Source organism: Balaenoptera ricei, chromosome 14 (genome assembly GCF_028023285.1).
Source record: "Balaenoptera ricei isolate mBalRic1 chromosome 14, mBalRic1.hap2, whole genome shotgun sequence".
Lineage (NCBI taxonomy): Eukaryota > Metazoa > Chordata > Mammalia > Artiodactyla > Balaenopteridae > Balaenoptera > Balaenoptera ricei.
Genome location: NC_082652.1, coordinates 51,410,015 through 51,435,041, shown reverse-complemented (window position 1 = coordinate 51,435,041; position 25,027 = coordinate 51,410,015). Strand labels below are relative to the sequence as shown.

At 35.4% G+C, this 25,027-nt stretch overlaps 1 protein-coding gene and 1 non-coding gene across 2 annotated transcripts in view; both read left to right on the top strand.

Moving 5' to 3' along the window:
* RPRD1A (regulation of nuclear pre-mRNA domain containing 1A) overlaps positions 1-25,027 on the top strand; it is a 72,766-nt gene that overhangs the window by 4,440 nt on the left and 43,299 nt on the right. The window lies entirely within an intron of this gene.
* LOC132348274 (small nucleolar RNA SNORA11) lies at positions 14,991-15,120 on the top strand. The gene has a single exon (XR_009497404.1). It is a non-coding gene; the product is annotated as a small nucleolar RNA SNORA11 (small nucleolar RNA).

Here is a 25,027-nt window from a genome sequence, read left to right as displayed (position 1 = left end):
TTTGGCTATTATGAACAATACTGCTATGGACATTTGTGTACAAGTTTTTGTGTGGATGTGTTTTAATTTTTCTTGGATATATACCTAGGAATAGAATTGCTAGGTCATATATGAACTCTACATTGAACGTTTTGGGGAGTTGCCAGACTGTTTTCCATAGTGACTGCATCATTATACATTCCTGCCTGTAGTGTATGGGGTCCAATTTCTCCACATCTTTAACAACACTTATTATTATCATCTGTCTTTTTGATTATAGCCACCCTGTTGGGTGTAAAGTGTCTTGTGGTTTTGATTTGTGTTTCCCTGATGACTAATGATGTTGAGCATATTTTCATGTGCTTATTGGCCATTTGTATGTCATCTTTGGAGAACTGTCTATTCAGATCCTTGCCCATTTTAAAATTGCATTGTCTTTTTTTTTTTAATTTTAGAATTTTTTTTTATACAACAGGCTCTTATTAGTTGTCTTTTATTATTAAGTGTTCTTTATGTATTTTATTTTATTTTTTAAATTTATTTTTATTTTTTAAAATTTATTTTTACATCTTTATTGAAGTATAATTGCTTTACAATGGTGTGTTAGTTTCTGCTTTATAACAAAGTGAATCAGCTATACATATATCTTTATGTATTTTACATACAAGTCTGTTATCAGATCCATGACTTGCAAATATTTTCTCCCATTCATTGGGTTGTCTTTTCACTTTCTTAATACTGTCTTTTGAAGGTGATTGTTTTAAACTCTGAACTTCTCAGTAGTGGGCTAAATTATAAATTAGACCACTAATTAAATTATATGTTGCATTAATTGCTGTAGAAATATCATCCATGAATGTACCAGAATTTACAAAACAACACTGACAGGCTCTTGCCTACATGCAAACACTAGGCTCTTGCCTACATGCAAGTACAAGAACAACAGATCTCTGCAAGAGGTGTAGAAAGAGAATAGGTAGGAGGAAGTTCTTTGCAGTTGATTAGAGTTGCTGCTTTCAGTAGTCTAGTTGATTGAGTCCTTTACACTTGCCTCTTGTATGTTATTCATATTTGAGTCTTAACAAAATCATAATTGCCTCAACCCTTTAGAGTATGTTAATTCACCCTGTGTTTATTATCTTATATATGTCTAGCATTGGATATATTCCAGTAATAAAACAACGTTTTGTTTTGTTTTGGCCATGCCGCGTGGCTTGCGGGATCTTAGTTCCCTGACCAGGGATTGAACCCGGGCCACAGCAGTGAAAGTGCCAGGTCCTAACCACTGGACCGGCAGGGATATATTTATATGTCAAATATATTTCAATTAAAAAAATAAATAAAAAGAAAGAAAGTTGGTCCCTGCCCTCATAGAATTTGTAGTCTCATGGGGAGGGCAAACAATGAACAAGAAAATTGTAAATATAAATTTTGTATTAAGTGCATTTAAGGGAGGAGAACCTTAAGTAGTTAGATGGTGAGGGAAATGATCTCTGTAAGGTGACCTTCAATTAAAGACCTCTCTGAACCAGCTATTCCGTAAGTGGGGAGGAGGTATTCAGCTACTGGGGTATGTGAAGATGCTGAGGCAAGAAATAGCTTGGAATGCAAAGAACCAAACCTGGGAATGTTCAGCCCTTGAGTGCTTGTTACGGTTTTTCTCCAACTGGCAACAATTAAACTGCCTAAAGTTTAGATTTTCCTTCTATTTGTAATCACCTGTTAAAATCAGTACTTTGTTATCAATAAACTGTATTAGACATCTTTCAGGGAACTAATTATCACTTTATATTGTATTATGGACTGGGGGGTTATGTGTTGGTTATGAAGTAGATAGTGGGTTCCTATAGGTGGTTGTTTTCCTTTTCCAAGTTTTAGCCTGCATAATCTCAACATATTGCCTTTGATAAAGGTTCTTAAATATGTCGAATTAACATTTATATTCATGAATATGGCTTTAGGTTTGTAAGTGGTGCTAAAATAAGTACCGTATATTCTTAGATGCTCTATTTGGTTTTAGAAAAATACAAAAGGTTAAAGAACATTTTTCATCTGCTTCAAAAACATGTAGTCATATAAATCCTTAAAACGAAGAGATTCTGATTTTGAATTGACAATTCAATGGCTTTTATATTGTCTAATACTGTTATTTTGGACAATACTATTATACTTTTTTGTAGCTAGAATTAAACAAGTAAGTTAGACAGTGTTTATATTTTGTTAGTTACACTAAGAATTTGTTTTTCTCAAATCTGTATGACTTTTATGCACCCCAGTGTAGTCGTCATCCAGCTGTAACAGTTATATTCTTTGTTAACAACTTTAAAAAAGTTAATTTCTTAAAATATCATCAAATATCCAGCTAGTATTTGTTTCCTTGATTGTCTCACTTTTTTTTTTTTTTTAGCCAGTTATTTGAATCAGGATGCAAGTAAAGTTTCTTCATTGCATTTGATTATTATATTTAAGTTCCTTTACGTCTATGGATTCCCTCTTTTATTTTAAATTTATTCTTTGAAAAAATCACATTGGTTGTTCCATAGATATTCTCAGGGTCTAGACCAGGGATTATCGACTGTATGATTAAAGGATCCCTTTATTTTTGTAAAAATTATTAAAGGCCCCAGATCTTTCATTTATGTGGTTTATATTTATTGGGAGTTATATTAGAAAGTGAAACATTGAAAAATATTTATTTAATAACTATTATTTTAAAACTGTGGTACTAAATTGATTTTATGTTAACATAAAATGATGTTTTTAATGAAAAATAAGTTAAAAATATTAGAGAAAGGAGTGATTGCTTTACATTTTTGCAAATCTTTATGCCTGTCTTAATTAAAGACAGCTGAATTCTCATGTCAGGTTTTGCATTCAGTCTTCTTGTGATGTATATCACATAACCTGAGGAATATACTAACTGTACACAGGTGAGAGGATGAGAGCGAAAAAGACAAATAATGTCTTAGTATTATTGTGAAAATAGTTCTGAGTTCATGGACTCCATGAAAGGGTTTTGAGGACCCACCAACAATTCACAAACCAGATACTAAGAGCTAGACCATTTCCTATTATTGGTAGTTAGGTCAAGAGGCTAGCACACATTGCTTTGCCTTAAGCAGACATATTCCTTCCAAAATGTTAATTCCTACTCAGTGTGAACTTAAACCAAATTTATGAAATTTCCCTTTGGGTTATAATATAATTTTCTTTAGGTTCTCTTTCCTATAACATACAGCTTTTAAAAAAATCGATGATTTGCTGTTGTTTTTACGGCTCCAAAATTTAAGCAAATTATCCTTAAATTTCCAATAAAAATAAAGGTATGCGCCTACATTAAACAAACATAATTATAGTTCATAATTTTACAAGTGTATTTTTGAATAAAATGAAATTTTCATTTGATATGTAAAAGTTTCTCCTGTTGGTTTCCTTTACTCAGCAAATACCTATTGAGCTCTTGCTCTGTTGCTAGACAAGGATGATTCAGTGGATAAGGGAGACAGCTTACACATCAGTCAGGGCAACAGACTCTGCTAAATTAGTAACTTCATAGTGATACAAAAGAGAAATATCAATATAATTGGGAAACTAGCTCAGTTTAGGCAATCAGGAAAGGCTTCTTTGATTTGAGATTTGAAGTAAAGAATTTACTAGGAGCTGTACAAAGTATGTAGACATAGTTTTTACTGTTGCTTTAATCGTTTGAATGTGGTTTTATGTCAAACAAAGATTATTTGACATTTTAAATGTAACATTTCAGTTCGCAACTCCTTTTTGGAACTAGACAGGATAATAAAGTAAATATTTTAGGTAGACTTTTAATGTTTTATGTCTGCAAAGAACTTTAAGTGATTTAAGATTTTTAAAATCCTTTTGTTTGTAAAAATGTATGAAGAGGATTATAATAATGAATTATTTATGTAGTCACCTTGCAGTCATCTAGGTTATTTGGTCATTTTTGGTTCTCTAGCTTAACTCTTGGCTTTTATCAGGTACCTGTTAGTCTGTTCTTCTTTTTATAGCTTTTCCTTAGTCCCTTTTATATCTATAATAACTGAGAAACTAAGAAAAAAATTACCATTCTATATACTTTCCAGGTGTATTTTTAAAAATACAGTATATTTTAGTAGGTAATAACATGCATGTAATACGAAATTGAAAAGTCACAAAGGCTCCTTTCCACTCTTCCCCCCACCACCCATTTTCCTTACCCAGAATCAATCTGTTAAGTTTATTCTTCCAGAATTTTCTATGCATATATAGTCATCTACATATGTTACAATTTCTTTCTCTCTTTCATGTTTAGGCAAATGGTTGGATATTATATAGATTTCTCTGTGCTTTTGCTTTATTTTTCTTTTTAATATATCTTTCAGATTATGATGTATTTATATATATTATGTTGCCTCAATTAAAAAAATGACTGCACTGTATTCCATTTTATGGATGCACCAAAATTTATATAACTGTTACTCTATTGATGAACATTTAGGATGTGTCAGTTTATCTTACAGTTTATAAATATTCATTTATGTTACTAAATATTCTTGTTATTTTCTTAACGGTTTCAGCTGATAGAAGTGGTAGGCATTGGTTTATCACACCATTTTTTTTTAAGTTCTTTTTACCTCCACACATTTGAAATGCTTCCTTTAACATACTCTCAGTTTTCATATGTGTTTGGCATATTTGTAGACTGTCATTCTGCTCCATTCATCGGTCTACTCATGTATCACTGTCACACTCTTTATTATGTTTTCACATCTAGTAGGACATCCCGCTCCAACCCCCCGCCGGCCTGCAAATTGCTCTTCTTCTTTTTTTTTTTTTTTTCAGAGTTTTCTTGTGTCTTCTTGTTTTGTTTTTCCATATAAACACTAGAATCAACTTGTCATTTGCAAGAAAAAAATTATTTTGGTATTTTATTAGCTCAAAGAGAATTCACATCTTTTTTTTTTTTCCTTTCTACATGGCATGTGGGATCTTAGTTCCCTGACCAGGGATTGAACCTGTGCCCCCTGCAGTGGAAGCTCAGAGTCTTAACCACTGGACTGCCAGGAAATTCCTGAGAATTTACATCTTTATGATGGCTAATCTTCTTAGGCTGAGAACCGTGCAGTCTTATTCTAAATGTATTTGTTGTAATTGTTTAAGTAAGTGGTTCTCAAACTTGTTCAGGTATTAGTTCATGATGCCTTGTAAAGCCCTGTGAAGACCATCACGAAATGCACATTTAAGTTTACAATAACTGTATAACTTTGCACTAAATGTATCTCATTTAATTCTAGTACAGGCTAATAGAAGAAAGTGTCAGAGGATTGTCATGTTATGCAAAAGCACTTAAAACTGAAAACATTTATATTCATTATGTTTTTGTTTGTTTTTGGTTTTTTTGTAAATTGGGAAAATGGTTTGCATTGGTTGATTTTTGTGATGACGTTTTGGTCCAGTTCAAGGAATATTCTTCTTCAAGAGCATGGTTTAAAAACCTTATCTATTTATGAATGGATGAAGAAGATGTGGTACATATATGCAATGGAATACTACTCAGACATAAAAAAGAATGAAATAATTCCATTTGCAGCAACATGGATGGACTTAGAGATTGTCATACTAAGTGAAGTAAGTCAGAAAGAGAATGACAAATGCCATATGATATCACTTGTATGTGGAATCTAAAACATAACACAAATGAACCTATCTATGAAACAGAAACAGACTCACAGACCTAGAGAATAGACTTGTGGTTGCTAAGGGAGGCGGGGGAGGGATGGACTGGGAGTTTAGGGTTAGTAGATGCAAACTATTATATATGGAATGGATAAACAACAAGGTCCTACTGTATGGCACAGGGAACTATATTCACTATCCTGTGATAAACCATAATGGAAAAGAATATAAAAAAGAATGTATATATACGTATAACTGAATCATCTTGCTGTATAGCAAAAATTAACACAACATTGCAAATCAACTACACGACAATTTAAAAAAATCCTTGTCTATTTAATTCAACATGCTGTTTTCATCTCTTTAGTATTGGAATAAATCATAATGTGTACTGTATTCTATTTTATAGATTATTCTTTTAAACAAGGAGGTTTGGGTAGTTAAGGACCATATTTTTCCTGAACTACTAAAAAATTCAGTTTTCTTAGTAGAAAATCATGAGTTATCTTGAACAGCACTTGTGATGGTTAATTTTATGTGTTCAAATTGACTGGGCCACAGGTGGCTTTAGATATTTGGTCAAACAGTATTTTAGGTATGTCTGTGAAGATGTTTCTGGCTGAGATAAAACATTTGAATCTGTAGAGTGAATAAAGCAGATTGGCCTTCTTAATGTTGATGGGCCTCTTTCAGTCAGTTGAAGGCTGGAATGGAACAAAAAGGCTGATGCTTCTGTGAGTAAGAGGGAAATTTGTCCTGCCTGACTGCCTTCTTTCCTGCCTTTGGACTTAAAGTGAAACATGGGCTCTTCCTGGATCTTGAGGCTGCTTTCTGACAAGTGCTATGCCATCAGCTATCCTGGGTCTCCAGTTTGCTGACTGCAGATCTTGGGACTTGACAGCCTCTATAATCACATGAACCAGGTCCTTATAATATCTTTCTGTGTATGCACACACACTTTACTAGTTCTGTTTCTCTGGAAAACCCTGAGTAATGTAGTACGTAATCCAGATTTACAACAGTTTAATTAGTAAATCAACTAATAATGTGGATTTAATCCAAGTTATTGTTTTAGAATTTTAAAAATGCAGTTGATGTGCTATAACTAGCACATAGAAAACGCTTAAAATGATTAAGAATAATTTCACTTTGTATATTTATTTTATTTTATTTTTAAAATTTTTTTAAATTTATTTTTTTGGCTGCATTGGGTCTTCGTTGCTGTGTGCGGGCTTTCTCTAGTTGTGGCGAGTGGGGGCTACTCTTCGTTGCAGTGCACAGGCTTCTTGTTTCAGTGGCTTCTCTTGTTGTGGAGCATGGGCTCTAGGCGCGTGGGCTTCAGTAGTTGTGGCTCACAGGCTCTAGAGCGCAGGCTCAGTAGTTGTGGCGCATGGGCTTGGTTGCTCCGCAGCATGTGGGATCTTCCCGGATCAGAGATTGAACCCGTGTCGCCTGCATTGGCAGGTGGATTCTTAACCACTGCGCCGCCAGGGAAGTCCCACTTTATATATTTGTAATTGACACTTCAGGTGTAATTTTTGCTTTCTTCCATCAATATGCTGATGATTCAATATTCTTTTTTTTTTTTTTTTAGCAGTCTCAATGTCACTGTATTTCTTGAGCACCTCAAACTCAGCACGTACAATGCAACACTTAATCATCTTTCCCCACTCTTGTCCCACTTCGCTGTTACTCTTCCTGTATTTCCTATTTGAGTGAAAGGGATTACTGTCTACCAGTTGCCTAATTTCAGAAATTCAAGATTATCTTGACCCCTCTCTTCATACATGCCTCACCTGCAGCTTTTTTATTGCTATTTTAGCAGTATTCTGTTTGTCTCTGCTATCCCATCCCATTGCCCAGCTCCTCATCTTTTACTAGCACTCCTGCAGTAATCCTACTCCTAGGTATATATTCAGAAGAATTGAAAGTAGGTATTCAAACAAATACTATACAAGAATGCTCGTAGCAGTGTTATTCACAATACTCAAAAGGTGGAAACAACCTGAACGTCCATTAGTGGATGAATAGATTTATGTGGTATATCCATGCAATGGAATATTATTCAGCCATAGAAAGGAATGAAATACTGATTCATGGTACAATGTGGATGAACCTAAAAAACATGAAGTGAGGACTTACCTGGTGGTCCAGTGGTTAAGAATCCCCCTGCCAGTGCAGGGGACATAGGTTCGATCCCTGCTCCAGGAAGATCCCACGTGCTGCGGGGCAATTAAGCCAGTGCGCCACAACTACTGAGCCCATGCTCTAGAGCCCATGAGCTGCAACTACTGAGCCCACGTGCCACAACTACTGAAGCCTGCATGCCTAGAGCCCGTGCTCCACAACAAGAGAAGCCACTGCAATGAGGAGCCCGAGCACCACAACGAAGAGTAGCCCCTGCTCGCTGCAACTAGAGAAAGCCTGCGCTCAGCAATGAAGGCCCAACAGCAGCGAAAAGAAAAAGAAAAAATGAAGAGAAAGAAGCCAGACACAAAAGGTCACATATTGTAGGATTTCATTTTGTATGAAATATCTGTTGGATACCAATAGAATAGATGAATCCACAAAGAGAGAAAGTCATTGCCAGAGACTGGGTGGAGAAGAGTAAGGGGAAATGAATGACTGTTTAATGGGTATGGAGTTGTCTTTGGGGGTGACAAAAGTGTTTTGGAAATAGATGTAGGTGATAGTTGCACAGCCATATGGTAAATTCTCCTGGATTATACACTTTAACATGGTTAATTTAATGTAATGTGAACTTTCTCTCAATTAAAAAAAAGATATAGGGAATTACCCAGCGGTCCAGTGGTTAAGACTCCAGGCTTTCATTGCCAAGGGCACAGGTTTGATCCCTCGTTGGGGAACTAAAATCCCACAAGCCTCACAGTGTGGCCAAAAAAATAAAAATAAAAAATATAAAAATTAAAAAAGATGATATAAACACATTGCACTTTTATGTGTCTTTATACTGTTGTTGTCACAAACTACATCTTTTTGTTTTTTTGTTTTTGGCTGTGCAGTGCACCATGTGCAGTATGCAGCATGCGGGGTCTTAGTTCCCTGACCAGGGATCGAACCCGTGCCCCCGGCGTTGGGAGCGCGGAGTCTTAACCACTGGACCACCAGGGAAATCCCACAAACTACATCTTATATATGTTGTGTGCCCATCATCAGACTTACTATTATTTTATACATTTCTATTTTAATTCACATAGGAAACAAAAAGAGAAGTTACCAACCAAAAAATAAAGTAATACTGGCTTTTATATTTACTTATGTAGATACTTTACTGATGTTTGTTATTTCTTTATATGGCTTCTAGTTAAGATCTAGTGTCCTTTCATGTCAGTCTGAAAGACTCTCTTTAGCAGTTCTTGTAGGAGACATCTACTACCAATAAAGTCCTTCAGGTTTTGTTTACCTTGGAATGTCTTAATTTCTTCTTCATTATTGAAAGGTAGTTTTGCCAGATTTAAAATTCTTGGTCGACATTCCCCACCTCACCCACACCCCCAGGGGTTTAAATATGGCATCTCATAGCCTTCTGGCCTCCACAGTTTGATGAGAAATTGTTAATTTTATTGAGGCTCCCTTGTGTTTACGTGACAATGAGTCGCTAATTGCTGCTTTCAAAAATTCTTTGTCTTTGGACAGTTTGATTATAATGTTTCTCAGTGTGGGTCTCTGAGTTATTCCTACCTGGAGTTCATTGAGCTTCTTAGATTAGTAGATTCATGTCTTTTTTAAAATTTGGGGAGTTTTTGGCCATTATTTCTCCAAATATTCTTTATGCACCCTCTTCTCTTTCTCAGACTCCTATAATGTGTGTTTGTTGGCTTGGTGGTGTCCCACAGGTCCATTTTACTCTGTTCTCTTGCCTTTATTCTTTTTCTTTCTGGTCCCCAGACTCCATTTCAATGGTCTTATCTTCATATTTGCCAGTTCTCTTTATCCTTGGCATTTTCTGTGGTGTCTGTCACCTCCATGTACTTTTTATTGCTATTATTATAGCATTTAACATATAGTATTTTAGTGGTTCTGTGTTGAGTTTCTTATTAGTGGAGGACTGAGCCTATTCCTTTGTTTCCTCAACGTAGCATACAGTAGATACACAGTAAGTATGTGTTGAGGGAGTTACTGAATGAATGTTGCAAAGTATATAGAATCTGAGACTTTTAGAGCTAGAAGGAGTATTGCAGAATGTTTTGCTGTTTTTTTTAAGAGTAGTGCCTGAATTAGGAATGTCTGACATCTTTTATTTATTTATTTATTTATTTATTTATTTATTTATTTATGGCTGTGTTGGGTCTTCGTTTCTGTGCGAGGGCTTTCTCTAGTTGTGGCAAGTGGGGGCCACTCTTCATCGCGGTGCACATGCCTCTCACTATCGCGGCCTCTCTTGTTGCGGAGCACAGGCTCCAGATGCGCAGGCTCAGTAATTATGGCTCATGGGCCCAGTTGCTCCGTGGCATGTGGGATCTTCCCAGACCAGGGCTCGAACCCGTGTCCCCTGCATTGGCAGGCAGACTCTCAACCACTGCGCCACCAGGGAAACCCTGACATCTTAAGGCAAATATTGAACTCCATTTATGAACATTTACCTGATTGAGAGAAAGACTTGAAAAATTTCCAGCTTTTTCAGTCTGTCATGTTGTTCTGCCCTTGCCATATTTATCCATCTTTAGAGAAGTAGTTCTTAAAGTGTGGTGACTGGATGCCCCTTGGTGGATCGCCAAGACCCTTTTAAGAGGCATATGGAACAAGGTAAAAAATGTTTTCATATTACTACTAAGATGTTCTCTCTCCCCTGGCCCTTTTCACTGTGTTGGCATGTTCTGTGGTGGTGTAAAAGCAAAGGTAGGTGAAAACTGGTAGCGTCTAATCATTAGTCAAGGCAGAGACACCAGACTGTACCAGTAATCACTGTATTTTTCACACCACACGTTCACAGCTTAAAAAATATAATATCACTTACCTGACAGTGCTCATCAACGTAGCTCAGGTTACTAATTTTGTTAACTCTTGACCCTTGAGTGCATGTGTCTCTGTGTGTGTGTGCACGTGCACTTTTTTCATTGTGTAAAATATACATAACATAAAATTTAACGTTTTAACCTTTTTTTCTTTCTCTTTATTGTGGTAAAATATACATAATATAAATTTACCATTTTAACCATTTTTTAAGTGTACAGTTCAGTGCAGTTAAGTCCATTCACATTGTTTTGCAGCCGTCATCACCATCCACCACCAGAACTTTTTTCATTTTCCCAAACTGAAACTCCATTCCCATTAAACAGTAATTCCCTTTTCTCTCCCAGCACCTGGCAACCACCCATCTACTTCCTGTCAGTTTGAATTCAGCTACTCTAGTTGCCTCATTTAAGTGAAATCATACAGTTTATTCTTTTGTGACTGGCTTATTTAACTTAGCATAATATCTTCAAGGTTCATCCATGCTGTAGCATGTGTCAGAACTTCTTTCCTTTTAAAAGGCTCTTGTATGTATATACCACATTTTATTTATTTGTCTGTTGATGACACTAGGGTTGCTTCCACTTTTTGGCTATTGTGAATAATGCTGGTATGAACATGGTTGTACAAATATCTGTTTGAGTCCCTTCTTCTTTTGAGTATGTACCGAGAAGTGGAGTTGGTAAATCATATGGTAATTCGATGTTAATTTTTTAAAAAATAAATTTATTCTACTTATTTATTTTTGGCTGCATTGGATCTTTCGTTGCTGTGTGCGGGCTTTCTCTAGTTGCAGCGAGCGGGGGCTACTCTTCGTTGTGGTGCTCGGGCTCCTCATTGCGGTGGCTTCTCTTGTTGTGGAGCACGGGCTCTAGGCGCGTGGGCTTCAGTAGTTGCGACACATGGGCTCAGTAGTTGTGGCTCACAGGCTCTAGAATGCAGGCAGGCTCAGTAGTTGTGACACATGGGCTTAGTTGCTCTGCGGCATGTGGGATCTTCCTGGACCAGGGCTCGAACCCATGTCCCCTGCATAGGCGGGCAGATTCTTAACCACTGTGCCACCAGGAAAGCCCTCTATGTTTAATTTTTTGAGGAACAGCTGTACTGTTTTCCATACTAGCTGTGCCATTTTACATTCCTACTTGCAGTGCACCAGGATTCCAATTTCTGCACGTTTTCATCAGTGCCTGTTATTTTCTGTTTTTTTCTTTTTTGTTTTGAAAAAAGACATTCTAATCGGAATGGAGTGGTATCTGTGGTTTTAATTTGCGGTTCCATGATGACTAGTGATGACTATATATGCAAGAGTTTTTCACTAGGCTCGCTCTTCTATTTTATTGGCCTATATGTCTGTCCTTACGCCTATACTACACTATTCTGATTACGATAGTTTTCTAGTAAGTATTGAGATCAGGAAGTATGAGTCTTTCAATTTTAATTTTCTTTTTAAATATTGTTGTGGCTATTTGGGATCATTTGGGAATCTATATGAATTTTAAGATGGGTTTTTCGATTTCTACCAAAATGCCATTGGGAGTTTGATAGGGATTGCATTTAATTTGTAGGTTGCTTTGAGCAGTGTTATCTTAGCAATATTAAGTCTTCCAATCCATGAAAATGGGATGTATTTCAATTTATTTGTATCTTCTTTTATTTCTTATTATAGGTTTCAGTGTACAAATCTTACACCTCTTTGGTTAAACTTATTCCTAAGTATTTTATTCTTTTTGATATAATGGTAAGTAGAATTCTTAGTTTCTTTTTTGGATCATTCATTGTTAATCTATAGAAATGCAATTCATGTTTGAATGTTTTGTATTCTGCAACTTTGCTGAATTCATTTATTAGCTCTAACAGTTTTTTTGGACTCATTAGGGTTTTATACAAGTAACATTTGTGAACAGAGATAATTTTACCTCTTCTTTTCTAATTTGGATGTCTTATTTCTTTTTCTTACCTAACTGCTATGGCTGGAAGTTCCAATACTGTGTTGAATTAATGTGGTAAAAGTGAACATCCTTCTCTTTTTCCTGATCTTAGGGGAAAAGCTGTCAGTCTTTGACTATTGAGTATTGCATTAGAGGTGATTACATATCTTTTTAATAATCTGTGTGACAAAATGAGAAGTCTACATAAAGTACCGTATACTGAACATTCTGGAGGAAATACGCCTGTGTGATTGAGTTGTGAGCTAAACCAGATGCTTTTTTCACGGAGCACCATTTTATTTGAAAAAATGACAAGAGAAACTGATTATTCAGACACGGATATTTGGCAGATGTTTTCTCAAAAAAATGAATATAATGAACCTGTTTCATCAAGGAAGACAACTGACAGTATTTGTTGCCCATTATAAAATTCAAGTTTTCAAGCAAAAATTAGTTTTGAAAAACTCAAATGTGCTTTCATGAGCCTTACAACTTTCCAATGCTTTTAAACACTTTTCCAGTGAAATCAATAGTGATACTTACAAATGTGATTTTTTTATATTGCCTAATAATATGTTTCAGCAGTTGGAATGTTTGTGTAACTCAGCAAATCAGTATTTTTCAAAAGACTAATGCATAATGTTACAAAATTATACAGGAGTCAAAGATCCATTCAAAGAGCCTGGTAGCTTAAAGTATTTTAATGTAAGAGAGTTTTAGCAGTTCATTGATATGTTTTCAGATTCCATATTACAATTTAGAATCTTTTTAAAAACTACAACTTGTTGGATTTTGGTGTAGTTTCAAAGAATATCCATAATTCTCTGTAAAGACTGTTAAAACACTTTTCTCTTACCAAGTTTATATTTGGGTGCGGTCTGCTCTTTTTTTACATTACTTTTACTAAAACAGTATACTGTGGTATGTTTAATAGGGAAGCAGATATGAGAATCCAGCTGTATTCTGTTGAACTGGAGATTTGCAAAAACATAAAACAGTATGACTCCTCTCACTTAAAATTTTTTTGGTGGAAATATATATTTTTTTTTTTTTTTTTTTTTTATTAAAATTGAGTTAGCAGTTTTTTTTTTTTTGTTTTTTTTTTTTATTTATTTATTTATTTATTTATTTATTTATTTTTGGCTGTGTTGGGTCTTCGGTTCGTGCGAGGGCTTTCTCCAGTTGCGGCAAGCGGGGGCCACTCTTCATCGCGGTGCGGGGACCGCTCTTCATCGCGGTGCGCGGGCCTTTCACTATCGCGGCCCCTCCCGTTGCGGGGCACAGGCTCCAGACGCGCAGGCTCAGCAGTTGTGGCTCACGGGCCCAGCCACTCCGTGGCATGTGGGATCTTCCCAGACCAGGGCTCGAACCCGTGTCCCCTGCATTAGCAGGCAGATTCTCAACCACTGCGCCACCAGGGAAGCCCGGAAATATATTTTTTAAACAAATGTTATCATATTTTAAAAATTGTTTTTAAATGAACTAGTGCATGTCTTAAGAATTCCTCTGTTTTAATTTTTAATAAGGTAAGTATTGGTGGATAAAGAAAAGTTTTTTTGGGTTCTCAAGAATTTATAAGAGTATGAAGGGGTCCTGAAACCAGAAAGTTTGAGAGCTGTTCTCAGATTAACAGAGACCATGGGTACTTTGCATTAATTTTCTTTTAGTCCATCTCTGTCTTGCCTAGGTTAATGTAGTAATTGTTTTCATTTTTAAAGCTTTAGCTTTCAGATTCTTTTGGAGCTAAGTCACTGAAATTGATATTAATGTTTATAAATAAATATGTAGAGTGAACACTGGATTTTGTTTCAACCACCCTCTTCTGGGAGTGCTTTTGTAGTGATTTTTTAGCTTCAAAACTAGAGGACGTAACATGAAATTTTTAAAAATACTGTTTATTTTTCTGTAACTACAGATTCACATTCAGTTGTAAGAAATAATACAGAGAGGTCCTGTTTACCCATTTCCAGCTTCCCCCAATGATAGCATCATGGAAAACTAGTTTAAAATAAAATCTCTATAATTATAGATTTTGCAAAACATCATAACTGAGATATTGACGTTGATATAGTCAAAATATGGAATATTTCCATCACCACGAGGAACCCTCATGTTGCCTTTTAATAGCCACATCCACCTCAATCCCGGCACACCCCTATTTAACCCCAGTTGATTGAATTTTTCTTTTATGTGTTATACTTTTAGTGTCAAGTTTAAGAACTCTGCTTAGCCCTGTATTCCAAAGATTTTTTTCCCTGTGTTTTGTTCTAAAATACTTATAGTTTTGCATTTAAGTCCATGATCCATTTTGAGTTAATTTTTGTATAAGGTGTGAAATTTAGGTCAAGGTTCAAATGCCCCAGCACCATTTGTTGAAAAGGCAGGCTGTCTTTCCTTTATTGAATTGCTTTGCTCCTTTGTCAAAATTGACTTGAGGGGGTGTGCTCAGAGCAGGGGGTCTGAAGAAATGACTCGTCTGTTTACAACACACCCGACAGGAATCAGGGTTCATTGTGACAAGGGGCACAAAACTTGTGGCCTTCCTATGAACATATACCCAACACGTGTCCCCCGTTCACCTCCACGTGGCTGCTGGGCAGGACCAGTGGGACGGGGCTCAGTACTGGAAGGAAAGCTACAGTATTTAGTGGGGGTGTTTGTTTGCCACCTGGAGCCTGTCCGGTCCACGTGTGGCTGGGCCATGAGTGGTGTTACAGGCATAAAGGCTTTGAACCCCTCTCTTCAAGGAAGAAAGAAAAATAGATTCCGTCTATATGCCATTCTGGAAAAGGCAAAACAATGGAGACAATAAAAAGATCAGTGTTTGCCAGGAGTTTGGGGGGGAGGGGAGATGAATACAAAGAATACAGAAGTTTTTATGAGCGGTGAAAATACTTTGTATGACATTATAATGATTTTATGTCGTCATACTTTTGTCCAAACCCATAGAACGTGCAACACTATTCACTTCATAAAGCGAACCCTAAGATGAACTAGGGATTTTGGTGATTATGATGTGTCAGTGCAGTTCAGCCTTAGTTAAAAAAAAAAGTCTTAAAAAGAATTAACACTCAGGGTAGCCGTTATTGGCAAAACCTTTGTTTCACTTTTATATATGTATACACATTATATATGTGTGTGTTTGTTGGACTGTGATGTAAAATGTGATTTTTAGAATAAAAAAGTTTGCAGGTTACTGTAGTTATACTGGCAAATAAAAGCACAAATTAATCTAAAAAGAAAAAAAAAATTGACTTGAGCGTATTTGTGTGAGTTTGTTTCTGGGTTCTCTGTCCTATTCCATTGATCCATGTGTGTCTCCCTCCACCAATGCCACAGGTAATCTTGATAGCTATATGATAAGTCTTGAAATTGGGTAGATTGATTCCTTCCACTGTATTCCTTTGCAGAATTGTTTTAGCTACTCTGGTTCTTTTGCCTTTGTCTATAGACTTTAGAATAATCTGGTCTATATCAATAAAAATTATTTTGCTGGGATTTTGATAAGAGTTGCATTAATCCTGCATATCAGTTTAGGGAAAATTGACCTCTTTATTATGTAACATCTTCTAATTCATGAACATGGTATATTTCTCCATTTATTTAGATCTTCTTTGACTCTTTTTTATCAGTATTACGTAGCTTTCAGCATACAAGTCCTGTACGTGTTTTGTTTTATTTACACTGAAGTATTTCAGTTATTTTGAGCAATTTAAAGGGGTATTGTATTTTTAATTTTATTTTTCTCATATTTATTTCTAATATATTGAAATACAACTGATATAATAGCCAAGACATGGAAACAACCTGAGTGTCTATCGAGAGATGAATGGATAAAGAAGTTGTGAGATATATACATATACATACATACATACACACACACACACACACACACACACACACACACACACAGAGCAGAATATCATTCAGCCTTAAAGAAGTGAGGAAATGCTGCCATTTTTAACAATGTGGATGGACCTTGAGGACGTAATGCTATGTGAAATAAATCAGAGAAGGAAATACTGTACGATCTCACTTATGTGTTGAATCTTTAAAAAAAAAAAAAAAAAAAGCCACAAACCCAAACTCAGAAAAAGAAAACAGATTTGTGGTTGCCAGAGGTCGAGGTGTAGGAGGGGGAATTGGAAGAAGGTGGTCAAAAGGTACAAACTAACAGTTCTAAGATAAATAAGTAGTAGGGATGTAATGTACAACATGATGACTATAATTAACACTGTTGTATGATATGTATGACAGTGTTAAGAAAATAAAGCCTAAGAGGTCTCATCACAAGGAGAAGAAAATTTTTTTATCTTTTTGTTTTTGCGTCTATACGAGATGATAGTTAACTTACTGTGGTAATCACTTCACAGTATATGTAAACCAAACCATTATGCTGTACATCTTAAACTGATAAAGTGCTGTGTGTCAATTATATCTCAAAAAACTGGGGTGGGGGAAGCAGCTTTTTCTTTATTTTTATGTGTCAATTTCATTTTTTTTTTTTTTTTACTTTTGTTATTTCCTCATGCTTCCTTGTGTTTATTTTGTTCTTCTTATTCTAGGTTTTTGAGGTGGGAGCTTAGATTATTGATTTTAGACTTGTTCATCTTTTCTAGTTTGTGCATTTAGTGCTGCAAGTTTCTCTCAGCACTGCTTCAGCTTTATCCCACAAATTTTGTATTTTCAACATATTTGCATATGCTAGCTAGCATTTTTATGATGGCTGCCTTAAAATCTTTGTCAATAATTCTCAAATCTCTGTCATCTTAGTGTTGGCATCTGTTGACTGACTTTTTTCGTTCAGTTTGAGAGACTCCTGGTACTTGGTATGATGGAAATTTTGCTTGATCCATAGATTTTTTTGTATTATATTATGTTATAAGACTCTGGACCTTACTTAATCCTGTTTTAGCTGGGTTTCTCTGACACTACCCCATCAGGGGAAGGAGATGTTCTTTGTTACTGTTGGGTGTGAGTGGGAGTTCTGGCTCCCCATGAGACTTCCACTGAGACCACAGAGTTGCTGGGCCACGGTGGAGGTGCTGACTTTCCACTAGGCCTTCTGTGACACCACCCCAGTGAGGAGTGCCTCCTTACTGCTGGGTGGGGTAGAAGCCCAGGCTCCCTCCTTTGCCTTCTCTGACACTACTCTGGAGAGGTGTTGGGCTTCCACATTACAGCCTTTGCTGGTGTGGATGTGAGTGGGGTCACAGATTTTTCTTTTTTCTCTTTTCCTTTCTGCGGTGTGTTTGGTTGGAGTAGATAGGGTATTTTCTAAAAGTTTTCTGTCTTGCTAGGCTGCCCTTTTCCTGCTCCTTTGACAAGAGTGAGAAGGCTTTTGTTGGAACTTTTAATATCTGCACCTGTTAGGATTTCTGGGTTGCTGGCCTCTTCAACTTTGAATCTGAGATATATGAGGCAAAATGAAAACTCTGGGAACTCACCTCGTGTTGAACTCCCAAGGTCCCTAGCCAGTCTGCTACCTTTTCTTTTCCTATGTTTGGTTTATTTATAATGTCTAGGATTTGTAGTTGTGCTTTGCAGGAGGAATAGGGAAAAGTATGTCTGCTCTATCTTCTCAGAAGCAGAAGTCCTCTACAAATTGGGCTTTATATTGGAATTGGTACACATCATTTGGATCTCTGAGACTAGTGTTTTCTACCAGTATTTTCTTGTCTTTGATATTATAGGATATTTTCAGGTTTGCCTGTTGTGTTAGTATTTTAACAAGCTTATTTTAATGTAACTGTATGCTAGACACTAAATTTTACTTTTTATCGGTTTAAAACATACATTTGTTGTATGTGTTTTAAAGTACAGTAGTATGTAAAACTGCTAAGTAAAAATTGATTGCAGAGAGGCCAGATATTCCCAGATTAATCTGTAAATTCAGGGCAGTCTGTAAGAAATTTATCTATAGATCATTGGGAAAAGTGAATGTGGAGGAAGAGCCAAAGCAATCTTTGTCTTGTGAATTTTGACAGTTTTGAAGGGAAAACAATAATGGAAGTAGTGTGCCCTTTTAGGTATCCACGCAGACTGTAAAGACATTGAAATTAGAAGAGTATGATGTTGGTAGAGGAAGAGAAATATATATATGAAAGGAACAGAGAGATTTGTGAGAAGACGTATTTTATGTGGGCATTTGGTAAATTAGACACTTGAAACTCATGTGATAAGAGATGGAATATTAATAAATGATTCTTAGATTCCTAACTAATATCATATGAAATTATTCCAGTTGAATTAAAGATATAACATTGAAAAGAATCAACTATGGAGTCATGTAAGAAAAATACATATGTATAATCATTTCTAGTTTTGGATCATGAAAGGACTTTCTAAATACAATATAGGCCATGAGTCATATAGGAAATAGATTTGGCTACATAAAGTTATAAAATCCCTGAATGCAGAAAATATTAAATTTTAATATAAGCAACAGATTTGGAGAAAATATTTGCACTACCTAAAACAGGAAAAAGCTAATATGCATAACGTATAAAATGCTCCTGTGAGTTGATAAAAAACAAACAGCTCAATAGGAAAATGGGGAACATGATGTGAGTGGGGAACTTGAATTGAATTCCTTCAATTTAGAAATGAAGGAATATAAATGACTGAGAAATCAGCTTTAGTAATATATAGGGAATTGCAAATAAAAACAGGGTCATTTTACTCCCGAGAGATTGCAAAGATCTTAAATATTAATAGTATTATGTTGATGTAGGGAAATGAGCATTTTCATGTGGTAGGAGTTCAAACAGTTGGCCTTTTTGGTGGGCAACTTGACAATGTCTGTCAAAATTTAAACTGCATACCTTTCAACCTATCACCTCTGCCTGTCAGAATCTATCCTATAGAAATACTTGCTCAGGTTTATAAACATAAAGGTATTAAAGATTTGAAACAATATATATATATATATATATATATATATATATATCTCATGTGACTAAGTAGTTATTAAAAGGAATGAGGCTCTTAAAGAGAGTTTGTAACAGATCTGTTTATGAACACAAAAATGCTTTGGATATATGAAGTGTGAAGAAAACTGTAAAACGTTATGTGTAACATGATCTTACTGAAGAAAAAATTCTGTGTATGTGTGTATCTGTGTATATGTGAATAAGTATATAGTATTTGCAAAGGCACATTAAATGGTATGAAAAGGATACACATACTGAATAATTAACTCATTCATGGTGAGGGTGTGGAGATGAAAGGAGATTTCACTTTTTATGCTCAATTTTTATTTAATTTTTAAATTAACTGTTTATGATAGACTTAAAATTATATACAAAAGTAAGTAAAGACAATAAGATTTTGAACTTCCATGAACCCATCACCCAGCTGCAGCGTTACTAACATTATACCTTTCTGGTTTCATCTACCTAAATCTTTCCTACCCTGATACCTACTTTTTTTCCTTTTTTTTTTTTTTCTTAAAGCAAAACCCACACTTCAAACCATTTAAAACACATATGTCAGTATATATTTATAATAGATAAATTAAGCCTTATATTAAAATTTTAATGTAATTGTAAGAGCTCTGTCACACCTAACGAAGTTAACTTTGATTTTTTTTGAACCTAGTCCATGTTCAGTATCCTAGTTTCCTTGAAAAATGTCTCTTTACAGTTAATGTTCAAGGTAGAATCCAAAAAGGTCCACTCATGACATTTGGTTAACAGTTCTCTTTAATTTGTGTCCCCTCTCCCCCCACATTTTTTTCATGCAGTTTACTTGTTGAGGAGACTGTGTCGCATGGACTGTAGAATTTCCCTCCTTAGGCATTTGGGTAATTCCGTCCTTATGGTGTCATTCCCAAAGCATACTGCATTGCCTGTGTTATGCACTTCCTGCTGCATCACATTAAGAGATACCTAATGTCAAGTTGTTCTATATTTAGGGATGAGATTGATCAGTGGATTCAGTTGTTATCATTATGAATCCATTATAAAGTTCCTCATCACCTTTCACCCAGTGATTTTAGCAGCTTCTGATGGTGGTTGGTTAGACTCCTTATTTTACCAGGAGTTGCAAAATTATGAATTTCTAATTCTTTTATTCTTTCTGTGTTTATTATGCAGAATTCTTTTCTAACAGTGGTTCTCAAAAAGTGTAGGCCTCTGCAGCATCAATATCACCTGGGAATTTGTTGGAAATGCAAATTCTTGGGTCCTATCCCAGACCTACATCAGAAACTATTGGTAGGAACCAGTTATATGTGTATTAACAAGCCCTCTAAGTGGTTCTGAGGCATGCTGCAGTTTGAGCATTTGTTGCATAAGAACTTTCTTCATCAGCCATTGTTGACTCTGAAATACAGTTCATCCAGGAAAAGGAGGATAAATGGCTTATTTTTTCCCCCTTGCCAGCTGAATTAGTTCTTTAGCAACCTTTTTTTTTTAAGTATTTTTTATGAACTTATGGATTTTTAGCTGTTTGTGTTTCAGACCATTGTAGTCGTTCTTTTTGATACTCTTTTGCCAGTGGCAGCATCTTGGGGCATTACTTGTGTCCTTTGGATACAACCTTGGTAGTTTTTAAAATAGCTTTCTTACTTTCAATCACGACGAGATGTTACAGGCTCATCTTACGTAGTTCCTGCTTTTATTAACAAAATGTTATTTAGGGACCGTAGTATGTGTTGATTGATTTCAGTGCATTTCTTTGAGTGCATTTAATTACTTTAATACTTCTTTCATTGGTAAATGGGGATAATAACTTATTCTGTAGGGTTGTTTTGAAGACTAAATGAGATACGTAATAAACTTTTAGAACAGTGCCTAGGTCATAAGAAACTAGTCAATATTATTTTAAAGATATTCTTAATAGGCCAAAAAAGTTTTAGTTTCAGTTCCACTCTATAAGCATAATGTGAATATACAATGTGATGTGTATTCTTTAGAACTCTTCCAGTTCACAGTGTCTTTTTTATAGTGGTGTAATGGTCCGGGATGAAGTTTGTGCTTTTCAAGATTTTAAGAATTCATTTGTTGCATATACCAAAATGAAGGTTTTTAAAATTTGAGGAAGCAGAATTGCCTTGGGCCTTTTAGAATGGGAAAGATGTCCATTTGTCTGGGCCTAGGTGGAGTTGTTTTTTAAACCAGACATTGAGACAGGAGAGATCGTGGGTAAATGGACTTGCAGGACAAAGTCAGTTGGTGGAGCGCCAAGGCAGTACTACCCAGAAGCCCTTTTCAGCATGGAGGCTCAAGTTAATCATTTAATATATAGCTCATATGTTTCCCTGTTATGACTTCTTTGTTGGTAACTCTTGATCCCCCTTAAATTCTTTCTTGATCTTCCCCCAGAGTAAAGCTATCTACTATGTGTGTGTTTGTTTGGATGTGTGTAATTCAATACTATTAGATACCTTTCTATATTTTTATATAAATCTATCTCATTTTTTAACAGCTATAGAGTATTGGATTGTATGAATGTACCATGATTTAATTAGTTCTCTCTTTTGTGTTTTATCATTAATATCCTTAGTGATTTCTTTGTGCATTTATGAGAAGATACCCATAGGATAAATTCCTAGAAGTGAAATTTGCAGGATCAAGGGATTTGTGCGTTTACATTTTTCATAGATATTGCCAAATTATTTTTCTAAGAAGTCGCACTAATTTATATTTTAATCACAATGTCTGAAGGTATCTAAAGGTGATAATCTTACCCATATTCTTGCCAACTTTAGTTAGTCTCAGACGTTCATCTTGATCAATTTAACAGGTAGAAAATGATAGTTGGTTTTAATTGCTTAACATTTGTACTTTTTGGCCTTCCCCTTCACACTACTTGCGTATTTTTCTATGGGGTTATGATTTGTGAGAACTCTAGAATGGAGGAGGGGAAAGGAAAATATTTGAACTCAATACACTGAAAATAAGAAAGAGTGCTAGATCTGTAAGAAAGTTTGTCTTCCATAATCAGAATTTGAAGTTGAGGTTTCTGAAAGTAGTGTTAATTTTACATGTGTTCCCCTTTCAGCTGCTGGGTGAGGTTAAGACCAGAAGCTAAATTAGTAGAACAAATAATTAAAGACATAGGTTAGGCCAAAATTTATTGATTTAGTAAATGTTGAGCAAATTATGAATCAGCTACTGGCCTTGATTCCATAGATTAGTAGATGAGACTGACAGTTGTTGCTTTAGATGGAATTTAGTTGGGAAGCACCAGATTAAATAAAAACAATTATAGTTGGAGTAAATGCTCCATAGGAAAAGTATGAGGTGGTATGAGAGAGCATATCAGGGCTGCCTAACCTATGTGTAGTGAGTGGTCAGGGAAAAATTAGAGGAAACCATTTAACTGAGGTCTAAAGCATGGGTAGGAGTTGGGGAAATTGGAGGAGTAGTAGTGCTGGGCATGAAGAGAGAGTAGTGTAGAAGTGGAGACAGACCTTTTTGGGCCTTTGGTTCATGTTAAGGATTTAAAATGTTATCTGGAGAACAGTAGAAAATCTTTGAAGGATTTTAAGCAAGGGATGGGCTACCAAAAGTGTGAGGCATCCTGGCAGTGATACAGGAGTATGCCAGCTCTATCCATTTTTCACCCACCTCAGCCATTAAGAAGCAGCCATCTGTGTCTGACTGAACTGTTTGTCCTGTCCAGGATCGATAGAATCCATTCAAGAACCATCTGTTGATTATGCATTTTCTGTGGCAAAGAATATAACTAAGTTAAAGCAGTTTCTGCCTTACAGCCACCTATCCATCCATATGAACATGTTTTCTAGTCTGTGATTCAGTTTATCAGGGAAATAAATAAATAAGGCTGTCCAACAGTTGTTAATAAATCCTTAATAAAATTTTGTTTCAAGATAATGGCTTTTCTTCTGATGTCCTTCTATAAGAACTGCAGTAATGCTCATTGGTGTGTGTGTGTACGTGCATGTGTGTGTGTGTATATATATATATATATATTTGTTTATTAAATTTTTTTGCTGCCTCTCTATATAGAATGCTTCCCTTGGAAAGAAGTTTCCTGTGTTTACAGATAAAACAAATTTTTTTTAGCTATTTGTTGTATTTATCAGCATTATCATCTACTGTGGTTGTAAATTTCAATCTACATAAAAACACAGTGTTTAAATTAGATTATGATATTCTGTATCATATCAAAACAAGTAGGCATATGGTCTGAACAGGGTAAGAAAATAAGTAATGATCCTATCACTTTCTGATTATGAAGAAGTAAAACTAGATTATGAACTCAGTATGAATTAGTGAGACTAGATGGCATTTCTGTAATCCTTTGAATAAGTTTGTTTCCTATTGTTTACTAGTCTGGATTCTTCTTTCTGAAGCTTTGTAATTGATCCTTATTTGAATTGTTTGTGAATTATTGTGTATCCATTTCTTACTTGTGTGATGAACTAAACTTGTATCGCCCTTTTTGGGGAGTATGCTCAACTTTTTAGGTAATACTATGTTCTCTTATATTAGCCAGCCAGATATTATTATTATTATTATTATTTGTTTTGATGAACCTATTCATATACAAGGCCCCTGGAAAAGGGCTATACTTAGTACCTACAGGAGCTTAAAATTTAGTTCAGTGAGGTGAGATATAAGAAAATGGTTTCTCACAATACATTGACTAGTCCTTACTTGGCTTATATTGGTACAAACATAGCAGTATACACACAGACTAACAGGGATATAATATTGAATTTATGGTTGCTTTCAGTGGTGGTGTCATATATTAGTGGAGAGAAAGAATTAAAAAAAGAGAACTAACATACTTAGTCATGTGACCTATCATGTGCCAGATTGTATGGTGCTTGCAAACTCCTGATTGAACAGGAAGGGTTATTTTTGGTCTGTGCCCAGCATGGTCCCTGGCACATAGCAAACATTAAATAAACGCTAGTTAAATTGAATGGAAGATTGGGAAAATAGGTGTCTTTATAAGGAACCTGTGAACAGTAAAAACCTGTGAACAGTAAAAACGTAGAAGTTGATTACATCAGACCCATTATTTAGCCTTATATTATGTTGCCAATAGAGTTATTTCTTTAAGAAATTATGAAATGGCTTGTTTGCCCTTTCTGTTAACTTTGCATGTCTTAGTAACAATTTATGGCTCTGTTATTTATAACTTATAAAAATTTATTTGAAAATCATTTTTGTGATTTTCTTCTGGAATTGCTTGTTGTGATTTGTTGCATTAGTTTATTATTTGTTCTACGTAAAGTTTTAAATGGAAGTAAACTTTTTTCCCTGAAAATTTGGAGAAGGGTATAATTTATGGCAATTTCTAGTTTTTCTCATATTTTAGCCTGGGTTCCACAAGGAAAGAAATGAAAATGATGTTTTGGTATTTGGATTCCATACTAAAGCCATGCTCCTGGTACAGAGTTCATTCTTTGGAATATACTGGGAAATGTATGTTGAAATCTTGAAAATTTTTACTTTAGTGTACATTGCAGAAATGATTCTGAATTATTTTCAAGA